Source organism: Pristiophorus japonicus, unplaced genomic scaffold, assembly GCF_044704955.1.
Source record: "Pristiophorus japonicus isolate sPriJap1 unplaced genomic scaffold, sPriJap1.hap1 HAP1_SCAFFOLD_510, whole genome shotgun sequence".
Classification (NCBI taxonomy): domain Eukaryota; kingdom Metazoa; phylum Chordata; class Chondrichthyes; family Pristiophoridae; genus Pristiophorus; species Pristiophorus japonicus.
Window position 1 is genome coordinate 76,399 of NW_027254416.1, and position 24,673 is coordinate 101,071.

Consider the following 24,673-nt stretch of genomic DNA (forward strand, 5'->3'; position numbering starts at 1 on the left):
TTTCTTTTTTATAGCAGGAAGTGAACTGTAACATTGTTATTACCAATTTAAGGGTATCTAAGGTTAAGACATGGCAGGAGAGCTCGGCCATGTGATATGCTCCTCCTGTACCATGTGGGAACTCGGGGACACGTCCGGTGTCCCTGGGCGCTACGTAGGAAGTGTATCCGCCTCGAGCTCTTGACGGTCCGCGTTGCGGAATTGGAGCTGAGGGTGGATTCACTCTGGAGCATCCACGATGCTGAGAATGACGTGAGTATCACGTGTAGTGACTTGGTCTTACCGCAGGAGAAGGGTCCACAGCCAGATAGGGAATGGAAGACCAGCAGGAAGAGCAGTGCAAGAAAGATAGTGCAGGGGTCCCCTGTGGTCATTCCCCTGCAAAACAGATACACTGCTTTGAGTATTGTTGGGGAGGATGACTCATCAGGGGAGGGCAGCAACAGCCAAGTTCATGGCACCGTAGGTGGCTCTGCTGCAAAGGAGGGCAGGAAAAAGAGTGGGAGAGCGATAGTGATAAGGGATTCGATGGTGAGGGGAATAGATAGGCGTTTCTGCGGACGCAACCGAGACTCCAGGATGGTATGTTGCCTCCCTGGTGCAAGGGTCAAGGATGTCTCGGACCGGGTGCTGGACATTCTGAAATGGGAGGGAGAACAGCCAGTTGTCGTGGTGCACATTGGTACCAACGACATAGGTAAAAAAAGGGATGAGGTCCTACGAAAAGAATTTAAGGAGCTAGGAGCTAAATTAAAAAGTAGGACCTCAAAAGTAGTAATCTCGGGATTGCTACCAGTGCCACGTGCTAGTCAGAGTAGGAATCGCAGGATAGCGCAGATGAATACATGGCTTGAGCAGTGGTGCAGCAGGGAGGGATTCAAATTCTTGGGGCATTGGAACCGGTTCTGGAGGAGGTGGGACCAGTACAAACCGGACGGTCTGCACCTGGGCAGGTCCGGAACCAATGTCCTAGGGGGAGTGTTTGCTAGTGCTGTTGGGGAGGAGTTAAACTAATATTGCAGGGGGATGGGAACCTATACAGGGAGACAGAGGGAGACAAAAATGAGGCAAAAGCAAAAGACAGAAAGGAGATGAGGAAAAGTGGAGGGCAGAGAAACCCAAGGCAAAGAACAAAAAGGGCCACTGTACAGCAAAATTCTAAAAGGACAAAGGGTGTTAAAAAAGCAAGCCTGAAGGCTTTGTGTCTTAATGCAAGGAGTATCCGCAATAAGGTGGATGAATTAACTGTGCAAATAGATGTTAACAAATATGATGTGATTGGGATTACGGAGACGTGGCTCCAGGATGATCAGGGCTGGGAACTCAACATCCAGGGGTATTCAACATTCAGGAAGGATAGAATAAAAGGAAAAGGAAGTGGGGTAGCATTGCTGGTTAAAGAGGAAATTAATGCAATAGTTAGGAAAGACATTAGCTTGGATGATGTGGAATCTATATGGGTAGAGCTGCAGAACACTAAAGGGCAAAAATCGTTAGTGGGAGTTGTGTACAGACCTCCAAACAGTAGTAGTGATGTTGGGGAGGGCATCAAACAGGAAATTAGGAGTGCATGCAATAAAGGTGCAACAGTTATAATGGGTGACTTTAATATGCACATAGATTGGGCTAGCCAAACTGGAAGCAATACGGTGGAGGAGGATTTCCTGGAATGCATAAGGGATGGTTTTCTAGACCAATATGTCGAGGAACCAACTAGGGGGGAGGCCATCTTAGACTGGGTGTTGTGTAATTAGAGAGGATTAATTAGCAATCTCATTGTGCGAGGCCCCTTGGGGAAGAGTGACCATAATATGGTGGAATTCTGCATTAGGATGGAGAATGAAACAGTTAATTCAGAGACCATGGTCCAGAACTTAAAGAAGGGTAACTTTGAAGGTATGAGGCATGAATTGGCTAAGATAGATTGGCTAATGATACTTAAGGGGTTGACTGTGGATGGGCAATGGCAGACATTTAGAGACCGCATGGATGAATTACAACAATTGTACATTCCTGTCTGGCGTAAAAATAAAAAAGGGAAGGTGGCTCAACCGTGGCTATCTAGGGAAATCAGGGATAGTATTAAAGCCAAGGAAATGGCATACAAATTGGCCAGAAATAGCAGCGAACCTGGGGACTGGGAGAAATTTAGAACTCAGCAGAGGAGGACAAAGGGTTTGATTAGGGCAGGGAAAATGGAGTACGAGAAGAAGCTTGCAGGGAACATTAAGGCGGATTGCAAAAGTTTCTATAGGTATGTAAAGAGAAAAAGGTTAGTAAAGACAAACGTAGGTCCCCTGCAGTCAGAATCAGGGGAAGTCATAACGGGGAACAAAGAAATGGCAGACCAATTGAACAAGTACTTTGGTTCAGTATTCACTAAGGAGGACACAAACAACCTTCCGGATATAAAAGTGGTCAGAGGGTCTATTAAGGAGTAGGAACTGAGGGAAATCTTTATTAGTCGGGAAATTGTGTTGGGGAAATTGATGGGATTGAAGGCCGATAAATCCCCAGGGCCTGATGGACTGCATCCCAGAGTACTTAAGGAGGTGGCCTTGGAAATAGCGGATGCATTGACAGTCATTTTCCAACATTCCATTGACTCTGGATCAGTTCCTATGGAGTGGAGGGTAGCCAATGTAACCCCACTTTTTAAGAAAGGAGGGAGAGAGAAAGCAGGGAATTATAGACCGGTCAGCCTGACCTCAGTAGTGGGTAAAATGATGGAATCAATTATTAAGGATGTCATAGCAGCGCATTTGGAAAATGGTGACATGATAGGTCCAAGTCAGCATGGATTTGTGAAAGGGAGATCATGCTTGACAAATCTTCTGGAATTTTTTGAGGATGTTTCCAATAAAGTGGACAAAGGAGTACCAGTTGATGTGGTATATTTGGACTTTCAGAAGGCTTTCGACAAGGTCCCACACAGGAGATTAATGTGCAAAGTTAAAGCACATGGGATTGGGGGTAGTGTGCTGACGTGGATTGAGAACTGGTTGTCAGACAGGAAGCAAAGAGTAGGAGTAAATGGGTACTTTTTGGAATGGCAGGCAGTGACTAGTGGGGTACCGCACGATTCTGTGCTGGGGCCCCAGCTGTTTACATTGTACATTAATGATTTAGACGAGGGGATTAAATGTAGTATCTCCAAATTTGCGGATGACACTAAGTTGGGTGGCAGTGTGAGCTGCGAGGAGGATGCTATGAGGCTACAGAGTGACTTGGATAGGTTAGGTGAGTGGGCAAATGCAGGGCAGATGAAGTATAATGTGGATAAATGTGAGGTTATCCACTTTGGTGGTAAAAACAGAGAGACAGACTATTATCTGAATGGTGACAGATTAGGAAAAGGGAAGGTGCAACGAGACCTGGGTGTCATGGTACATCAGTCATTGAAGGTTGGCATGCAGGTACAGCAGGCGGTTAAGAAAGCAAATGGCATGTTGGCCTTCATAGCGAGGGGATTTGAGTACAGGGGCAGGGAGGTGTTGCTACAGTTGTACAGGGCCTTGGTGAGGCCACACCTGGAGTATTGTGTACAGTTTTGGTCTCCTAACTTGAGGAAGGACATTCTTGCTATTGAGGGAGTGCAGCGAAGGTTCACCAGACTGATTCCCGGGATGGCGGGACTGACCTATCAAGAAAGACTGGATCAACTGGGCTTGTATTCACTGGAGTTCAGAAGAATGAGAGGGGACCTCATAGAAACATTTAAAATTCTGACAGGGTTAGACAGGTTAGATGCAGGAAGAATATTCCCAATGTTGGGGAAGTCCAGAACCAGAGGTCACAGTCTAAGGATAAGGGGTAAGCCATTTAGGACCGAGATGCGGAGGAACTTCTTCACCCAGAGAGTGGTGAACCTGTGGAATTCTCTACCACAGGAAGTAGTTGAGGCCAATTCACTAAATATATTCAAAAGGGAGTTAGATGAAGTCCTTACTACTCGGGGGATCAAGGGATATGGCGTGAAAGCAGGAAGTGGGTACTGAAGTTTCATGTTCAGCCATGAACTCATTGAATGGCGGTGCAGGCTAGAAGGGCTGAATGGCCTGCTCCTGCACCTATTTTCTATGTTTCTATGTTTCTATAAATCCCCTGGGAGGACAGATGCACCAACGTTAGCGTCCTCGACCAGGTCAACATCCCCAGCATCGAAGAACTGACCACACTCGATCAGCTCCGCTGGGCAGGCCACATTGTCCGCATGCCCCAGACATGAGACTCCTAAAGCAAGCGCTCTACTCGGAACTCCGTCACGGCAAACAAGCCGAAGGAGGGCAGAGGAAACATTACAAGGACACCCTTGAAGCCTCCCTGATAAAGTGCAACATCTCCACCGACACCTGGGAGACCCTGGCCGAAGACCACTCGAAGTGGAGAAAGTGCATCCGGGAGGGCGTTGAGCTCTTCGAATCTCAACGCCGCGAACGTGAAGAGGTCAGGCGCAAGCAGCGGAAGGAACATGTGGTAAATCAGTGCCACCCACCCCTTCCTCCGACGAATATCTGTCCCACCTGTGACAGGGTCTGTGGCTCTCGTATTAGACTGTTCAACCACTAAAGAACTCATATTTTAGGAGGGTAAGCAAGTCTTCCTTGATTCCGAGGGACTGCCTATGAAAAAAAAGAGGGATTGGCGGGACAATAACAACAACTTGTCTTTATATTGCGCCTTTATCGCAGTAAAAGGTCCACAGGCACTTCACAGGAGGGTCACAGATTGTTTTGTCTATTCCGGGGTGGATCTGCGATTGTCACCGAATCGGCCTCCCACAATATCTACAGAATCCCGGGAATACCCGCAATCTCCCCAACAATGGTCTTTATCATCATCGGCGGTCCCTGGAACCAGGATGACTTGCTTCCACATGGGTTTGCAGTTGTTTCAATGAAGGAGCCGATATTCCAGTCCTGAACTCCAATTGAAGGGTGGAAGATGCCTGTGCCTGGTTTGTTTTAATTTGTGATTGACAGAGCTCGGCCTTTATCCAGCGGCAAGGGTTAACCAGGACGGCAGGAGACCTGCTCTGCTGCAAGGATCTAGTGCGCACACAGTGTGGGCAGGCCCGTGCTGCCCCTGGGCCCTCGGCTCTTCTGGGCCCCGTACCCTCATTCACCGCACCCCCGCCACGATTTCTCACCGTTCCTCCGCCACGATCTCTCACCGCTCATCCGCCCCGACCTTCCCGCTTCTCCGCTGTACCTGCACCCCGCCGATGTTCCTGCCCACGCACCAAACTGCGACCTGGGTTTTGATGATGTCATCCAGTCACCCACCTTGAAGCTGTCGCACACTTGTAGCAGTTCACTCTGGAAGCTGCAGTGGTATGCTCTTTTATCCTCCTGACCCATGGTGGCTTTTTTTTCTTCAAAAATATACTTTATTCATATAAAATTTTCACAATACATTGGAAAATAGTTCAATATCTTGCGGTCAACAATTCCATACAATTCATTTAGATGCTGACAGCAGTTCCATACGATGCACTACCGTGCATTTCATTTCAGGGTACAGTTTAGTACAATCCATAAATCACGTTACATGTAGTACTGTGCAAATAAGGGTATTACATGGAGCGGATAATAACAGGTTTACATTACATTCCAGGATACATTTCAATACCTATCACGAATCATGTTACATGTAGCACTATGCAGATGAAAGCAGTACACGGAACGGATGAGAATATGTCCTCTCGCAGGTCGGGATGACCCACAATGTTCCAGGACCCTCGCTGCTCTTTTATCCTCCCGACCTGCGGTGGTGTTCTCTCGCAGGTCAGGGTGGCCCACGATGAATGAATGCCCCGGGAATAGGTTGCCCTGATGGCGACGCTCAGATGTAATTATTTCTATGGTGCTAACTTTAATATTCTCCTGTAAGTCCCACTGCAATCCAGTTCCAGTTCCATTGAGGGTGTAAAAGAAAAAATAGTCACCCGTGGCTAACTAAAGAAGTAAAGGACGGTATCCAATTAAAAACAAGGGCATACAACGTGGCCAAAACAAGTGGGAGGACAGAAGATTGGGAAGCTTTTATAAACTAGCAAAGAATGTCTAAAAAATCATGAAGAAAGGGAAGATAGACTATGAAAGTAAACTAGCACAAAATATAAAAATGGATAGCAAGAGTTTCTATAGGTATATAAAAAGGAAAAGATGGCTAAAGTAAATGTTGGTCCCTCAGAGGATGAGAACGGGAATTAGTAATGGGGAACATGGAGATGGCAGAAACTCTAAACAAATATTTTGTATTAGTTTTTATGGTCGAGGACACAAACAATATTCCAACAGTGGACAGTCGAGGGAATATAGGGGGGGAGGAACTGATCACAATCACTAAGAAGTAAGATAATGGGACTAAAGGCGGGTAAATCCCCTGGACCTGATGGCTTGCATCCTATGGTCTTAAGAGAAGTAACAGCAGGGATAGTAGATGCATTGGTTATAATTTCACAAAATTCCCTGGATTCTGGGAGGTCCCAGCCGATTGGAAAACGGTAAATGTAACGCCCCTATTTAAAAAGGAGACAGACAAAAAGCAGGAAACTAGACCAGTTAGCCTAACATCTGTGGTTGGGAGTCCATTATTAAAGAAGCAGTAGCAGGATATTTGGAAAAGTATAATTCGGTCAGGCAGAGTCAGCATGGATTTATGAAGGGGAAGTCATGTTTGACAAATTTGCTGGAATTCTTTGAGGATGTAACGAACATGGTGGAAAAAAGGGAACCAGTGGATGTGGTGTATTTGGACTTCCAGAAGGCATTTGACAAGGTGCCATATAAAAGATTACTGCGCAAGATAAAAGTTCACGGGGTTGAGGGTAATAGATAGCATGGATAAAGGATTGGCTAACTAACAGAAAACAGAGTTGGGATAAATGGGTGCCGCTGGGACCCCAACTATTTACAATCTATATTAACAACTTGGAAGAAAGGACCGAGTGTAACATAGCCAAGTTTGCTGATGATGCAAAGATGGGATAAAAAGCAATGTGTGGTGAGGAGGACACAAAATACCTGCAAAACGACATAGATAGGCTAAGTGAGTGGGCAAAAATTTGGCAGATGGAGTATAATGTTGGAAAGTGTGAGGTCATGCACTTTGGCAAAAAAAATCAAAGAGCAAGTTAAAATTTTAATGGAGGAAAATTGCAAAGTGCTGCAGTACAGCGGGACCTGGGGTTATTTGTGCATGAAGCACAAAAGTTTAATATTCAGGTACAGCAAGTGATCAGGAAGGCCAATGGTATCATGGTCTTTATTGCAAAGGGGATGGAGTATAAAAGCAGGGAAGTCTTGCTACAGTTTTACAGGGTATTGGTGAGGCCACACCTGGAATACTGCCTTGGTTTCCGTATTTACAACAAAAGGATATACTTGCTTTGGAGGCAGTTCGGAGAAGGTTCACTAGGTTGATTCCGGAGATGAGGTTGTTGACTTACGAGGAAAGGTTGAGTAGAATGGGCCTATACTCATTGGAATTCAGAAGAATGAGAGGTGATCTTATCGAAACGTATATGATTATGAGGGGGCTTGACAAGGTGGATGCAGAGAGGATGTTTCCACTGATAGGGGAGACTAGAACTTGGGGGCATAATCTTAGAATAAGGGGGCGCTCATTTAAAACTGAGATGAGGAGAAATTTCTTCTCTCAGGGTTGTAAATCTGTGGAATTCGCTGCCTCAGAGAATTGTGGAAGCTGGGACATTGAATAAATTTAAGACAGCGGTAGACAGTTTCTTAACCGATAAGGGAATGAAGGGTTACGGGGAGCGGGCAGGAAAGTGGACCTGAGTCTATAATCAGATCAGCCATGATTGTATTAAATGGTGGAGCAGGCTCCAGGGGCCGTATGGCCTACTCATGCTCCTATTTCTTATGTTCTTATGTAAAAGGACGATGATAATCAGCTCTTGATGAATCGACTGACTCTGGCAGATATGGATGTGATCTTTAGGTTTGAGCTTCCCGTGTGCTAATCTTCTTCTTCTAATACCCTGTAAAAGGAGTTTACAAAAGTCGTCACTGTAAGTACAGGATAGAACTTCAGAACATTCTCTCCTTCTTGTTCCTGTCCTGTGGGCCATGCAGCGCTGATACACCCGGGTAATCTGGGCCTGTCACTGATGATAAATCCCACAGCTCCCGTCCCACTGGACACACACGTGACAACCAATGGGCCCATGGTTTTCCTGCTGCCAGGCTCGGAACTCGGCCATCCTGTGAGGTTTGTGCCCTGCCCTGGTGCCATGCTCAATACGCGGCCATCCTGTGGGGTTTGTGTCCTCCCTTTGTGCCAGGCTCAATACACGGCCATCCTGTGGGGTGGGTGCCCTCCCCTGGTGCCAGGCTCGGTATACACCATCCTGTAGGGTAGGTGCCCTCCCCTGGTGCCAGACTCGGTACACGGCTATCCTGTGGGGTGGGCGCCCTCCACTGGTGCCAGGCTTGGTATACACCATCCTGTGGGGTGGGTGCCCTCCCCTGGTGCCAGACTCGGTACACGGTCATTCTGTGGGGTGGGTGCCCTCCCCTGGTGCCAGACTCGGTGCACGGCCAATCTGTGGGGTCTGTGTCCTCCCTGCCAGGCTACATGACGTCACACAGACTGCGTTGTCAGGTTACTGATGTCACACAGCTCACGTTGCTGGGGTTCTGATGTCACACACCCCTTCTTGCTGGGTTGATGACGTCACGCAGCTTGCGCTGCCGGATTGGTGATGTCACTGGCGCTGAGTGAGCGGCACCGCCTCCGAATGTGGGAGTGGGCGGGGGAAAAGGAAGATACTGGGCTGCGATTGGTGGACGGCCTGTCAATCAAGTCAATCAGCCAATTGCAGGGGTGGACAACGCCTCCCTGAGCGCGCCGTGAGGCGGCACTGCGCATGTCCAGGGAGCCCGGAGGCCGGCCGTTGGTGAAGTTAAACAAGATGGCGGAAAGTGAGTGGAGCTGAGTGTCCCGGGGGGAGAGGGGGCCGAGGGAGAGTGTCCCGGGGGGAGAGGGAGAGTGTTCCGGGGTGGAGAGGGGGCCGAGGGAGAGTGTCCTGGGGGGGAGAGGGGGCCGAGGGAGAGTGTCCTGGGGGGAGAGGGGGCCGAGGGAGAGTGTCCCGGGGGGAGAGGGAGTCGAGGGAGAGTGTCCCGGGGGGAGAGGGAGAGTGTCCCGGGTTGTAGAGGGGGCCGATGGAGAGTGTCCTGGGGGGAGAGGGGGCCCAGGGAAAGTGTCTCGGGGGGGAGAGGGGGCCGAGGGAGAGTGTCCCGGGGGGGAGAGAGGGCCGAGGGTGAGTGTCCCGGGGGGGAGAGGGGGCCGAGAGTGAGTGTCCCGGGGAGGAAGAGGGGGCCGAGGGAGAGTGTCCCGGGGTAGAGAGGGGGCTGAGGGCGAGTGTCCTTGGAGACAGAGGGAGGGGGAGGCATGTGACACGGAATGGGGGGGGGAGAGAGACACTGGGTGGGAGAGAGAGAGAGATGGGGGAAGAGAGACAATGGAGGGTACGGGAGAGAGAGCGAGAGAACGGGGGCGGGTGGGTGGCAGATGTGAAGAGAGACATGGGGGGGGGCGGGGGGAAGAGATATGGACATGCTCACACAGGCACACCCCCAGAATGACTGTGGAGGGAGGAGACTGACGTTTGCGGGGGGGGGGGGGGGGGGGGAGGTCCGACAGGCGAGGGGGACAGAGTTGTGGGGGGGAGGGGGGAAGCGTTCCTGGGAAAGCTGAGGGACTTCGATAACCGTCCCCCTATCCCTCTCTTCTCCCCCTCCTCTCCCTCACCCCCATCCTTTTTCCCCTCCCCTGCTCCTACCCACCCCCTTGTCCCTACGCCCCCCGTCCCCAGGAGCCCAGTGAGATCAGACAGTGTGTAACCCGGGGGGCCCAGTGGGATCAGACAGTGTGTAACCCGGGGGCCCAGTGGGATCAGACAGTGTGTAACCCGGGGGCCCAGTGAGATCAGACAGTGTGTAACCCGGGGGCCCAGTGAGATCAGACAGTGTGTAACCCGGGGGCCCAGTGAGATCAGACAGTGTGTAACCCCGGGGCCCAGTGAGATCAGACAGGGTGTAACCCGGGGGCCCAGTGAGATCAGACAGTGTGTAACCCGGGGGCCCAGTGAGATCAGACAATGTGTAACCCGGAGGCCCAGTGAGATCAGACAGTGTGTAACCCGGGGGCCCGGTGAGATCAGACAGGGTGTAACCCGGAGGCCCAGTGAGATCAGACAGTGTGTAACCCGGAGGCCCGGTGAGATCAGACAGTGTGTAACCCGGGGGCCCAGTGAGATCAGACAGTGTGTAACCCGGGGGCCCAGTGAGATCAGACAATGTGTAACCCGGAGGCCCGGTGAGATCAGACAGTGTGTAACCCGGAGGCCCGGTGAGATCAGACAGTGTGTAATCCGGGGGCCCAGTGAGATCAGACAATGTGTAACCCGGAGGCCCGGTGAGATCAGACAGTGTGTAACCCGGAGGCCCGGTGAGATCAGACAGTGTGTAACCCGGGGGCCCGGTGAGATCAGACAGTGTGTAACCCGGGGGCCCGGTGAGATCAGACAGTGTGTAACCTGGGAGCCCAGTGAGATCAGTTAGTGTGTAACTTGGGGAGAATTCTGGTGATTTTCTCTAAGTCCAGACGGGTCGGACAGGGATCTGAGGAAAAGGATAAAATCAAACAGAAATACTGAACAGATATGTTTCTGAAACGTTGGAAAAACAATTTACACTACATTCCACTTCACAACATTAATATTCTTCTAATTTTCTGCCCTGCCATAATTAGATCTCCCGGTGAATGGCGGAGTGATTGAGAAAGTTCCACAGCTGGAAGGAAACAGGGATTGTGGACTGAGAAACAACAGCAGGTGAACCAGCGCACGATTGTGAGAGCACCAACCAGTGAACCCCTTCCAATTGAAAGTGCTTCGATAGATCGACTGGGGAGAAAGGTAAGAGAAAGTGCCATTTACTCAGATACACACCGGTCCTGTAGACAGTACACACAGGTTACAAGGTAAGGCAGGAAATGAGACTGGGAGAGACTGACCACCGAGCAGCAATTATCCAGCATGAGGCCGTGAAGTGAGATCACTTTCTGTCTCTAAACACAGTCACAGTGAATCACGTGTGTGTTTTAGAGTAAAGGGTTTTGATCTAAGAGGTGACTCCAGTTTGAGGCAGAGCCCAGCAGATGGACCAGTCTCTGTACATTAGGTGCGGCTGCACTCACACCGACACCATCAGATCTCAATGTTCAAATATTTCCCATCTGGTGAGAAAGCCAATGGAAAGATTGAAGCGGAAGCACAGAGACAGTTCACTGATCACGATGCACAGACCCATCTGAAAGACCAGCATGGCCTATCGTCCATAGAATCATTTATTCGTTCATGAACATTTAGAATTATAGGAACTTATATTGATAACTACTAATATCGAAGCATTTCTGATTAATTGATCACTAGAGATATGTAGCATTCTAATATACTGAAACACAGATATGGAGAGTTGCAGTTTATTGATTGGCGTCGTACTTGTTCCCGAGATGAGCTTCTGAACCCATATTCCCTCAATCACCGAGTACACTTACTTCCACCTCCATAATATCGCCGGTCTCTACCTCTTCCTCAGCTCATCTGTTCAAACTCTCATCCATGCCTCTGTTACCGCTACATTGGATTATTCCAATACTCTTCTGATCGGCCTCACACTCTCCGCAAACTTAAGCTCATCAAAAACACTCCTGCTCGTAATCCTTACTCAAGAACACAAGAAATAGCAGCAGGCGTAGGCCATACAACCCCTCCCGTCTACTCCACAATTCAGTAAGATCTCTATTCGATAGAGAATTTCAAAGATTCACAACTTTAGTGAAGAAATATCTCCTCATCTCAGTCTTAAATGGGCGATCTCTTCTAATACTAGGATCCCTACTTCGAGACTATCCAGACCTTGAATATTCGACGAAGAATTTTAAGTTTCAATGATATCACCTTCCATTCTAATAAACTCCAGAGAATATAGGCCTATTCTAATCAATCTGTCCTCAGCCCTCGCATCCCAACTTGTACCAATTTCCGTTCATCCATCACCCCTGAGCTCGCTGAACTACATTGGCTCCTGCTCCATCAATGCCTCAATTTCAAAATTCTTATCATTGTTTTGAAATCTTGCCCCTCCCTATTGCTGTAATCTCCTCCAGCCCTACAACCCTCAGAGATCTTTGCATTCCTTCAATTCTGGCCTCTTGAGCAGCCCCAATTTTCATCCCTCCAATATTGGTGGCCGTACCTTCAGCTGCCGAGGCTATAAGCTCTGGAATTTACTCCCTAAATCTCTCGATCTTTATAATATTCCTTAATACCTACTCTTTTGAACAAGCTTTTAATCATCTGTGCTAATATTTCCTTATGTGACTGGGTGTCAAATTTTGTTTGATAAAGTTCCTGTGAAGTGCCTTGGGACATTTTACTATGTTTAAGGCACGTTATAAATACAATTTGTTGCTGATAACTGAAGATATTTCGAATTGTAATGACTCTCTCTGGGGTACAGTTTCCTCTGGCACTGACTGTCACTGGGGTACAGTTTCCTCTGGCACTGACTTTCACTGGGATACAGTTACCTCTGGCACTGACTCTCACTGGGATACAGTTCCCTCTGGCACTGACTCTCTCTGGGGTACAGTTTCCACTGGCACTCTGGGGTACAGTTTCCTCTGGCACTGTCTGACTGGGGTACAGTTTCCTCTAGCACTGACTCTCTCTGGGGTACAGTTTCCTCTGGCACTGTCTCACTGGGGTACAGTTTGCTCTGGGACTGATTCTCACTGGGGTACAGTTTGCTCTGGCACTGATTCTCACTGGGGTACAGTTTCCTCTAGCACTAGCTCTCACTGGGTTACAGGTTCCTCTGGCACTGACTCTCACTGGGGTACAGTTTCCTCTGGCACTAGCTCTCACTGGGGTACAGTTTCCTCTGACACTAGCTCTCACTGGGTTACAGCTTCCTCTGGCATTGGCTCTCACTGGGGTACAGTTTCCTTTGGCACTAGCTCTCACTGGGTTACAGTTTCCTCTGGCACTGATTCTCACTGTGGTACAGTTTTCTCTGGCACTAGCTCTCACTGGGGTACAGTTTGCTCTGACACTGACTCTCACTGGGGTACAGTTTCCTCTTGCACTGATTCTCACGGGTACAATTTCCTCTGGCACTAGCTCTCACTGGGTTACAGATTCCTCTGGCACTGACTCTCACTAGGGTACAGTTTCCTTTGGCACTGACTCTCACTGGGGTACAGTTTCCTCTAACACTGACTCTCACTGGGTCACAGTTTCCTTTGGCATTGACTCTCACTGGGGTACAATTTCCTCTGGCATTGACACTCTCTGGGTTACAGTTTCCTTTGGCATTGACTCTCACTGGGGTACAATTTCCTCTGGCATTGACTCTCACTGGGGTACAGTTTCCTCTGGCACTGACTCTCTTTTGGGGTACAGTTTCCTCTGGCACTGACTCTCACTGGCGTACAGGTTCTTCTGGCACTAACTCTCTTGGATACAGTTTCCTCTGGCACTGACTCTCACTGGGGTAAAGTTTCCTCTGGCACTGACTCTCACTGGGGTACAGTTTCCTCTGGCACTGACTCTCATTGGGGTACAGTTTCCTCTGGCACTGACTCTCATTGGGGTACAGTTTCCTCTGGCACTGACTCTCACTGGGGTACAGTTTCCTCTGGCACTGACTCTCACTTGGGTACAATTCCTCTGACACAGATTTACTGTGTATCTAATGCGTGCTGCCCCTGCCCCGGGAGTGCTTGATGGGACAGTTTAGAGGGAGCTTTAACCTGAAACTGATCAGGAGCTGTGGGTGGAAAGTTTTCAGTGCAGTGGCTGATCGTACTGCTGCTGAATTTTAATTGATAAGCTGCCAGCAGCGCAGTCGGGAAGGACACCGAAGTTTGCCCTGCAGCAGTGTGGAGGGAACTTTACTCTGTATCAAATCATACTCTACCTAGTCTGTGGGAATTTAGTGTGAATTTGAAAGCAATTGCTAGGGTAGATAGAGAGAAATTGATTCTGCTGCGGTGGTTGTCTAGGACGAGGGGACATAATCATAAAATCAGAGCCAGGCCAGTCAGGAGAGATGTTAGGAAACACTTCTTCACTCAATGGATGGTTGAAGTGTAGAACTTCCCACAATAAGCAATCGATGTTCGCCCATTGAATAATTCTGGGCCAGTTGTGATTTCTGCCCAATGACCCGTTGCTTGTTCTCTTGGATTGGATCTTTATTTATTCCCTATGGGTTCATTTCAGTTTCACTACAGGACCCACCACTCAAAGCACTTTGTCTAATCTGCCCCTTGGAATGAGCAGACTCCTCCCTCATCTTCCACACTGCACCAGCTCTCCTCCTCTTTCTCCCTTGGTTGTGTTCCACACTCTGGGCCTTGGGGCTTTCCCTGGGGATTCTCAGTATGAACAGGGGGATGTGTGTTGAGACAGGATGTCCCAGCTCTCCACCTTTAAAGGGACAAGGAGAGGATCCGCTGGGCTGAATGGCCCTGCTTTATGACATCACTGCAGTGCCTAGCAACCAACCTCCCTGAGCCCTGCTCATTATGGGCTGGCAGTGTCTGATGGGACAGTGTAGAGAGAGAAAGACTTGGATTTATTTGCCGCATTTCACGACCACCGGACCTCTCAAAGCACTTTACAGCCAATGAAGTACTTGGGATTGTCGTCACTGTTGTAATAAGGGAGATTTACTCTGTATCTAACCCCGTGCTCTACCTGCCCTGGGAGTGTTTGATGGGATAATGTAGAGGGAGCTTTACTCTGTATCTAACCCCGTGCTGTACCTGCCCTCGGAGTGTTTGATGGGACAGTGTAGAGGGAGCTTTACTCTGCATCTAACCCCGTGCTGTACCTGCCCTGGGAGTGTTTGATGGGACAGTGTAGAGGGAGCTTTACTCTGTATCTAACCCATGCTGCACCTGCCCCGGGAGTGTTTGATGGGACAGTGTAGAGGGAGCTTTACTCTGCATCTAACCCCGTGCTGTTCCTGCCCTGGGAGTGTTTGATGGGATAATGTCGACTGAGATTTACTGTGTACAGAACCTGTGCTCACCTAGCAAGTTGAGAAGAGGATGCAAATAATCTACAAAGGGATATAGATAGGCTAAGTGAGTGGGCAAAACATTGGCAGATGGAGTATAATGTGGGAAAATGTGAGCTTATCCACTTTGGTAGGAGAAATAAAAAAGCAAATTACTATTTAAATGGGGAGAGATTACAAAATGCCATGTACAGCGGGATCTGGGGGTCCTTGTACAGGACACAAAAATTTAGCATGCAGTTACTGCAATTAGTTAGGAAGGCAAATGGAATGTTGGCCTTTATTGCAAGGGAGATGGAGTATAAAAGTAGGGAAATCCTGCTGCAACTGTATATAGCATTGGTAAGACCACACCTGGAGTACTGCGCACAGTTTTGGTCTCCTTATTTAAGGAAGGATACACTTGCACTGGAGGCAGTTCAGAGTAGGTTCATGAGGTTGATTGCTGAGATGAAAGTTTGAGCAGGTTGGGCCTATACTCCTTGGGGTTTAGAAGACTTGGAGGTGATCTTTTTGAAAGGTATAAGATTCTGAGGGGGCTTGATGGGTAGATGCAGGGAGGATGTTTCCCTCCGTGGGGGAATTTAGAACTAGGGGGCATAGTTTCAGAATAAGGGATCGCTCATTTAAAACCAAAATCAGTAGGCATTTCTTCTGAGGGTTGTGAATCTTTGGAATTTGCTACCTCAGAGCTGTGGCGGCTGGGTCATTGAATATATTTACGGTGGAGATCGACAGATTTTTCAACGATAAGGGAGTCAAGGATTATGGGGCGCAGGCGGGGAAGTGGAGTTGAGGCCTGGATCCGATCAGCCGTGATCTTATTGAATGGCGGAGCAGGTTCGAGGGACCAAATGATCTACTCCTGCTCCTATTTCTTATGTTCCATATGCTGCCCTGGGAGTGTTTGATGGGACAGTGTAGAGGGAGATTTGATCTGTATCTAACCCATGCTGTACCTGCCCTGGGAGTGTTTGATGGGACAATGTACAGGGAGCTTTATGCTGCATCCAACCCATGCTGTACCTGACCTTGGAGTCTCTGATGGGACAGTGTAGGTGGAGGTTTACTCTGTATCTAATCCATGCTGCACCTGTCCTGGGAGTGTTTCCTTAGACAGTGTACATAGGAACATACGGCCCCTGGAGCCTGCTCCGCCATTCAATAAGATCATGGCTGATCTGATCATGGACTCCGCTCCACTTCCAGGCTCGCCCCCATAACCCCTTATCCCCTTATCATTTAAAAAATTGTCTATTTCTGTCTTAAATTTACTCAATGTGCCAGCTTCCACAGCTCTCTGAGGCAGCTAATTCCACAGATTTACAACCCTCTGAGAAAAGAAATTTCTCCTCATCTCTGTTTTAAATGGGCGGTCCCTTATTCTAAGATCATGACTTCTAGTTCTAGTCTCCCCCATCAGTGCAAACATTCTCTCTGCATCCACCTTGTCGAGTCCCCTCATAATCTTATACGTTTCGATAAGATCGCCTCTCATTCTTCTGAATTCCAATGAGTAGAGGCCCAACCTACTCAACCTTTCCTCATAAGTAAGCCCCCTCATCCCCGGAATCCACCTAGTGAACCTTCTCTGAACTGTCTCCAAAGCAAGTATATCCTTTCGTAAATATGGAAACTAAAACTGCACACAGTATTCCAGGTGTGGCCTCACCAAAACCTTGTATAGCTGTAGCAAGACTTCCCTGCTTTTATACTCCGTCCCCTTTGCAATAAAGGCCAAGATACCATTGGCCTTCCTGATCACTTGCTGTACCTGAATACTATCCTTTTGTGTTTCATGCACAAGTACCCCCAGGTCCCGCTGTACTGCGGCACTTAGCAATCTTTCTCCATTTAAATAATAACTTGCTCTTTGATTTTTTTTTTCTGCCAAAGTGCATGACCTCACACTTTCTAACATGATACTCCATCTGCCAAATTTTTGCCCACTCACTTAACCTGTCTATATCCTTCTGCAGATTTTTTGTGTCCTCCTCACACATTGCTTTTTCTCCCATCTTTGTATCGTCAGCAAACTTGGCTACGTTACACTCGATCCCTTCTTCCAAGTCATTAATAAAGATTGTAAATAGTTGGGGACCCAGCACTGATCCTTGCAGCATCCACTAGTTACTGGTTGCCAACCAGAGAATGAACCATTTATCTGGACACTCTGTTAGTTAGCCAATCCTCTATCCATGCTAATATATTACCCCCAATACTGTGAACTTTTATCTTGTGCAGTAACCTTTTATGTGGCACCTTGACAAATGCCTTCTTAAAGTCCAAATACCCCACATCCACTGGTTCCCCTTTATCCACCCTGTTCGTTACATCCTCAAAGAATTCCAGCAAATTTGTCAAAATGACTTCCCCTTCATAAATCCATGCTGATTCTACCTGGCTGAATTTGCTTTTGCAAATGTCCTGCTACTGCTTCTTTAATAATGGACTCCAACATTTTCCCAACCACAGACGTTAGGCTAACTGGTCTATAGTTTCCTGCTTTTTGTCTGCCTCCTTTTTTAAATAGGGGCGTTACATTTGCAGTTTTCCAATCTGCTGGGACCTCCCCAGAATCCAGGGCATTTTGGTAAATTACAACTAATGCATCCACTATCCCTGTTGCTACTTCTCTTAAGACCCTAGGATGCAAGCCATCAGGTCCAGGGGATTTATCTGCCTTTCGTTCCATTAACCTCCTTAGTGATTGTGATTGTGTTAAGTTCCTCCCCCCCATATAGCCCTTGACTATCCACTGTTGGAATATTGTTAGTGTCCTCTAACGTAAAGACTGATACAAAATATTTGTTTAGAGTTTCTGCCGTCTCCATGTTCCTCGTTACTAATTCCCCGGTCTCGTCCTCTGAGACCAACATTTACTTTAGCCACTCTTGTTTCCTTTTTATATACCGATAGAAACTCTTGCTATTTGTTTTTATATTTCGTGCTAGTTTACTTTCATAGTCTATCTTCCCTTTCTTAATCATTGTTTTAGTCATTGTTTGCTGGCTTTTAAAAGCTTCCCAGTCTTCTGTCCTCCCAGTAGTTTTGGCCACTTTGTATGCCCTTGTTTTTAATTGGATACCATCCTTTATTTCTTTAGTTAGCAATGATGGCTATCTTTTCTCTCTCACCCTTTCCTCCTCACTGGAATATATTTTTCTTAAGAGCTGTGAAATATCTCCTTAAATGTACACCAGTGTTCATCAACCGTCCTGCACTTTAATCTATTTTCCCAGTCCACTTTACCCAACTCTGCCCTCATACCTTCATAGTCTCCTTTATTTAAGCTTAGTACGCTGGTTAGAGATCCAACTTTCTCACCCTGCATCTGAATTTGAAATTCAATCATGCTGTGATCACTCATTCCGAGGGGATCCTTTACTAGGAGATTGTTTATTAATCCTGTCTCATTACACAGGACCAGATCTAAGATAGCCTGCCCCCTGGTTGGTTCCATTACATACTTTTCAAGGAACCCGGCCCTTATGCACTCTATGAACTCTTCTTCAAGGCTACCCTGACCAATTTGATTTGTCCAATCAATATGGAGGTTAAAATCACCCATGACTATTGCTGTTCCCTTTTTACAAGCCCCCCCTATTTCCTGGTTTACGCTCCGACCAACAGAGTTGCTACTGTTAGGAAGCTTATAGACTACACCCACCAGTGACTTTTCCCCTTATTCCTTATCTCCACCCAAACTGTTTCAACATTCTTATCATTTGAGCCAATATCGTTTTTCACTATTGCAGTGATTCCATCCTTTATCAATAGAGTTACCTCACCTCCTTTTCCTTTCTGTCTGTCCTTTCGGATTGTCAAGTACCGCTGAATATTTAATTCCCAGTCCTGGTCTCTTTGCAACCACGTCTCTGTAATGGCTATCAGATCATACCCATTTGTATCTATTTCTGCCGTCAGCTCATCTATTTCGTTACAAATGCTACGTGCATTGAGACAAAGAGCGTTTAAGTTTGTTTTTTTACCCTTTTTTCCTGCTTGTTTCCTCTCTCCTTCAAATTCACTTTCTTTATTTTTGCTTTCTAATTCCAGCTTTACTCCCCTCCCTACTGAATCTATTGTCAGGTTCCCATCCCCCTGCCAAGCTAGTTTAAACCCTCCCCAACAACACGAGCAAACCCCCCTGCCCCATGAGGATATTGGTCCCAGCTCTGTTGAGGTGCAACCCGTCTGGTTTGTACAGGTCCCACCTCTCCCAGAAGCGGTCTCAGTGTGTCAGGAATCTAAAGCCCTCTCGCACCATCTCTCCAGCCACACATTCATCTGCTCTATCCTCCTATTTCTGTACTCACTAGCTCGTGGCACCAGGAGTAATCCGGAGATTACTACCTTTTGAGGTCCTGCTTTTTAATCCCTCTCCTAGCTCCCTAAACTCTGCCTGCGGGAGAGGGGTGGGAGCAGAAACAGAGAGTATGGAATTGAACACAGCGAGAGTTAGCGCCTTAAGGGAAGGGGCAGATGGGAGGAAGGGGAACCATTGAGTGTAGAACTGAACCCAGCCAGAGTCAGCACCTTCAGGGGAGGAGAGGGAGGGGAACCAGTGAGTGTGGAACTGAACCCAGCCAGAGTCAGCACCTTCACGGGAGAGGAACCAGTGAGTGTAGAACTGAACCCAGCCAGAGTCAGCACCTTCACGGGAGGAGAACCAGTGGGTGTCGAAGTGAACCCAGCCAGATTCAGCACCTTCAGGGGAGGAGAGGGAGGGGAACCAGTCAGTGTAGAACTGAACCCAGCCAGAGTCAGCACCTTCAGGGAGGAGAGGGAGGGGAACCAGTCAATGTAGAACTGAACCCAGTCAGTGTCAGCTCCTTTTAGGAGAGGGAGGGAAACCAGTGAGTGCAGAACTGAAACCAGATAGAGTTAGCACCTTCAGGGGAGGAGAGGAGAGGAGAGGAGAGGCAGTTCATAGAAGATTCACGAGGTGGATTCCAGAGATGAGGGGGTTCTTATGAGGAAATGTTGAGGAGGTTGGCGGCAATATATTAGCATGGAAAGAGGATTGGCTAACTAACAGAAAACAGAGAGACGGGATAAATGGTTAATTCTCGGTTTGGCAATCAGTAACTAGTGGGTTGCCGCAGGGATCAGTGCTAGGACCCCAACTATTTACAATCTATATTAACGACTTGGAAGAAGGGACAGACTGTAACGTAGCCAAGTTTTCTGACGATACAAAGATGGGTGGAAAAGCAGTGTGAGAGAACACACGAAATCTGCAAAAGGACAGACAGGCTAACTGAGTGACCAAAAATTTGTCAGATGGAGTATAATGTTGGAAAGTGCGAGGTCACACACTTTGGCAGAAAAAAATCAAAGAGCAAGTTATTATTTAAATGGAGAAAGATTGCAAAGTGCCGCATTACAGTGGGACCTGGGGGTACTTGTGCATGAAACACAAAAGAATGGTATGCAGGTTCAGCAAGTGATCAGGAAGGCCAATGGAATCTTGGCCTTTATTGCAAAGGGGATGGAGTATAAAAGCTGGGAAGTCTTGCTACAGCTATATATGGTATTGGTGAGGCCACGCCTGGAATACTACGTGCAGTTTTGGTTTCCATCTTTACGAAAGGATATACTTGCTTTGGAGGCAGTTCAGAGAAGATTCACTAGGTTGATTCCGGGGATTATGACGTGACTTATGAGGTAAGGTTGAGTAGGTTGGGCCTCTACTCTTTGGAATTCAGAAGAATGAGATGTTATCTTATCGAAACCTAAAAGATTATGAGAGGGCTTGACAAGGTGGATGCAGAGAGGATGTTTCCACTGATGGGGGAGACTAGAACTAGAGGCCATGATCTTAGAATAAGGGGCCGCCCATTTAAAACAGAGATGAGGAGGAATTTCTTCTCTCGGGGTTGTTAATCTGTGGAATTTGCTGCCTCAGAGAGCTGTGGAAGCTGGGACATTGAATAAATTTAAGACAGAAATAGACAGTTTTTTAAACGATAAGGGGTTATGGGAAGCGGGCGAGAAAGTAGAGCTGAGTCCATGATGGGATCAACCATGATCTTATTGAATGGCAGAGCAGGCTCGAGGGGCCGTACGGCCTACTCCTGTTCCTATTTCTTATGTTCTTCCCTGCCCGCTCTCTATAATCCCTTATCCCCTTATCGTTTAGAAACTGAGCCATTGTGAAGAGGGCCCAGTGACCCTGCTGGAAAATGCACGTGTGAGGCCTCAGGTGAGGACAGTGGAATAGCCTGTGACATTCACTGTCGAGGTTCATACATGGATATTGGGCACATGGGTCACATATTGGAGAGAAACTGATGAGTGTACAACTGAACCCAGCCAGAGTCGGCACCTTCAGGGGAGGGAGAGGGAGGGGAACCAGTGAGTGTAGAACTGAACCCAGCCAGAGTCCACTCCCTTAGAAGAAGGAAGTGTACCAGTGAGTGTATTTCTTAGCCCAGCCAGAATTGGTGGTGAAAACTGGGAGCGGAGGAGAAACAGTCTAGAAATGTGTGATAGGTTTGGATTTCAACAAAGCAGGAGGGAAAATGTGTTGGACAGGGATTTACAGCTTTGGAAGAACAAGAGAGGAAAGAATGTTCCATGTAAACTAGGGGCCAAGTTTCGACTGACCCATAGAACGGCGCACCTCCGAGAGTTCCGCCGACTTTCTAGAAGGAAAAGCGCGCCTAGTACTTACCTCGGGATTCTCCACGATGATCAGGCCTGCTTTGGAGTGGGCGCAGCGCAGCAGAAGCAGTAGGGGGCGGAGCTATAGCCCTGTGCCGAAGAGTGCCGGCAGCTGCGCACGCAGTAGCTCCTGGCCCTCCCAGCGCGTCGTGGCTCCGGGCGACCCTACCCCCGGCCGAGTGGCCCAGCCCAGGCCAAGTGGCCTGCCTGCCTCACCGTCCCTCGCCTCGCCGCTGCCCAACCTCGGGCCTCGCCTCACCGCACCTCACCTCGCCTCACAGTCCCTCGCCTCGCTGCTGCTCGACCTCGGGCCTCGCCTCGCCGCCACTGCTCTTGCCTCAAGACCTACTCGACGGCCCGCCCAAACACCACCTCTGCGATGGGGCCACCCGACCAGCTCTTCGGTGGGCCCCCCCTCCCACCTCCTCGGCGGTGGGCACGTCCGAATCCTTCACCGGCGACGGGCCCCGCCCGAACTCTTCCCCTTGAAAATGTCATCAGTCAGGCAGGCACGGCTGAGTGTGCGGCTGTGTGCTGCTGGAGGGCTCCCGGTCCTCCCGAACAGATAGGTGTTGCAGTAGGTGAGGTAGGAACTTTAAATTTTTTATTTATTGATTTTTTAATTTATTTTTTAATTTTTATTATTTATTGATTGATTTATTGATCATGTATTATTGATGATGGTTCTTTCATTTTAAGTGAAGTGTTTAATGCTTTGTAAAATCCTCCAACTTCCCTCAAACTTTCCTTGCCCCCCTTCCCCCCCTCCTATTTCTTGCTACCTGCGCCTGATTTCTAAAGTGTCCACAAGGTTTTTCTGAGTGTACCAAAGTGGACACTTACTCAGGCCCAAATTAGTTTGGAGTAACTTTTCGATGTCTAAACTTGCTTAAATGGCCAAAACAGGCATAAGTGGCTGGTAACGCCCCTTTTGGGGAAAAAAACTGAACTAAAAAGAAACTGAACTAACTGACTGAAACTGGAGCAAACTAAATGTGGAGAATTGCAATTTCTAGGATACTCCAAAAAAAACTAGTTGCTCCAAGAAAATAGGAGCAACTCCTGTTGAAACTAGGGCCCTAGATGTGCCTATTCTGAATTTCTGTCTTGCACTGACAGTGATGAGTTTTATTATCTCCTTTTACAGCGTATTCGAAGGGGAGATTTTCAGACAGGAAACACAAACCAAACATCGCATCAAGATCTCACGGAGCAGGACTTGAATATCATCGGCCTTTGAAAGTGGAAGGAGAAATGTTTGTCTGTTCTGTCTGGGAAAAGATTTCAAATATCAGTGTGACTGGAAAAGCACCGAGACACACACCCGAGTGAGTGTTCCAGTGCACTGCCTGTGGAAAGAGTTACACAACCTAAAAAAAAATCGCACCATTCACAGCGTGGAGAAACTGTAAATGTGTTGCGTGCGTGGGCGAGGCTTCAACTGATCATCCAACCATGGAGAGTCACAAGGATACCCCCACCATGGAGAAACTGTGGGAATGTGGTGACTGTAGGAAGGTATTCAGATCACCATCTGAGCTGGAAATTCATCGACGCAGTCACACTGGGGAGAGGCCGTTCACATGCCCCGTGTGTGGGAAGGGATTCACTCAGTCATCCAACCTGCTGACACACCAGCGAGTTCACACTGGGGAGAGGCCGTTCACCTGCTCTGAGTGGAGGAAGGGATTCACTACATCATCGCACCTGCTGACACCAGCGAGTTCACCCTGCTGACACACCAACGCGTTCACACCGGGGAGCAGCCATTCACCTGCTCTGAGTGTGGGAAGGGATTCGTTCGGTCATCCCACCTGCTGAGACACCAGCGAGTTCACAAGTGCCTGCAGAGGTTGGAATCTGCTGTTATTGCTGCTGTTAATCACATCCCGACTGAACCATGTTCATTCTGACAGTTGGGGTTTGTTTCTGCTGATGTTAATAACCCTATAACTGGACTGGACTTTAATATTCTGGATATATTGCTGATTGTGTTCTTGGGGCTGCAGTGTCCATGTGTGTTATCTTTCCCCTTAATTCAGCGACTCACAACAGAAATTCAGTTTGCAATAAAATTATGATCTTTTACTTTAATTCTAAAATGATCTTTGGTACAAAATCTAAAATAGTGTGTGAAAGTTTCCACTGAATACAATCTCCAATTAGAAAGAGCTTGCTGACAATTCTTACTGACTTGCACATTACACACAGTGGCCCCTCCATTATCCACCAGAAAGAAAGGGAATGGGAATTGGTGGGGAATCAGTGTCTCCAAATGTTGCCCCTCCCCTCTGGTGTAGCAATCCCCTCGGCACGGAACTGGAGACAACTCCAGACCAAAACTGTACGCTGTACTCCAGGTGTGGTCTTACCAACGTCCTGTACAGTTGTAGCAGGACTTCCCTACTGTTATACTCCATCCCCCTTGCCAGCATTCTATTTGCCTTCCTGATTATTTGCTGTATCTGCATGCTAACTTTTTGAGTTTCATGTACAAGAACCCCCAGATCCCTCTGTACTACAACATTTTGTAATCGATCCCCATTTAAATAATAATTTTCTTTTTTATTTTTTCTGCCAAAGGGGATAACCTGATATTTTACTGCATTATAGTCCATCTGCCAGATTTTTGCCCGCTCATTGAGCCTATCTATATCCCTTTGTAGATTCTTTGCGTCCTCCTCACAACTTGTTTTCCCACCCATCTTTGTATCATCAGCAAATTTGGCTGCATTACACTTGGTCCCTTCATCAAGTCATTAATATCAATTGTAAATAGTTGAGGCCCCAGCACTGATCCCTGCGGCATCCTAAAAATTACAGTTTGCCAACCTGAAAATGACCCATTTGTCCCGACCCCCTGTTTTCTGTTCGTTAGCCAA

General features: G+C 47.9%; 1 long non-coding RNA gene across 1 annotated transcript; it reads left to right on the top strand.

The window, feature by feature from the left end:
- The first annotated feature begins 3,699 nt into the window (after positions 1-3,699).
- On the top strand, positions 3,700-23,863 carry LOC139253750 (uncharacterized). Its single transcript, XR_011591972.1, has 3 exons — positions 3,700-8,038; positions 10,783-10,948; positions 22,939-23,863. It is a non-coding gene; the product is annotated as an uncharacterized lncRNA (long non-coding RNA).
- The last annotated feature ends 810 nt before the right edge of the window (positions 23,864-24,673 follow it).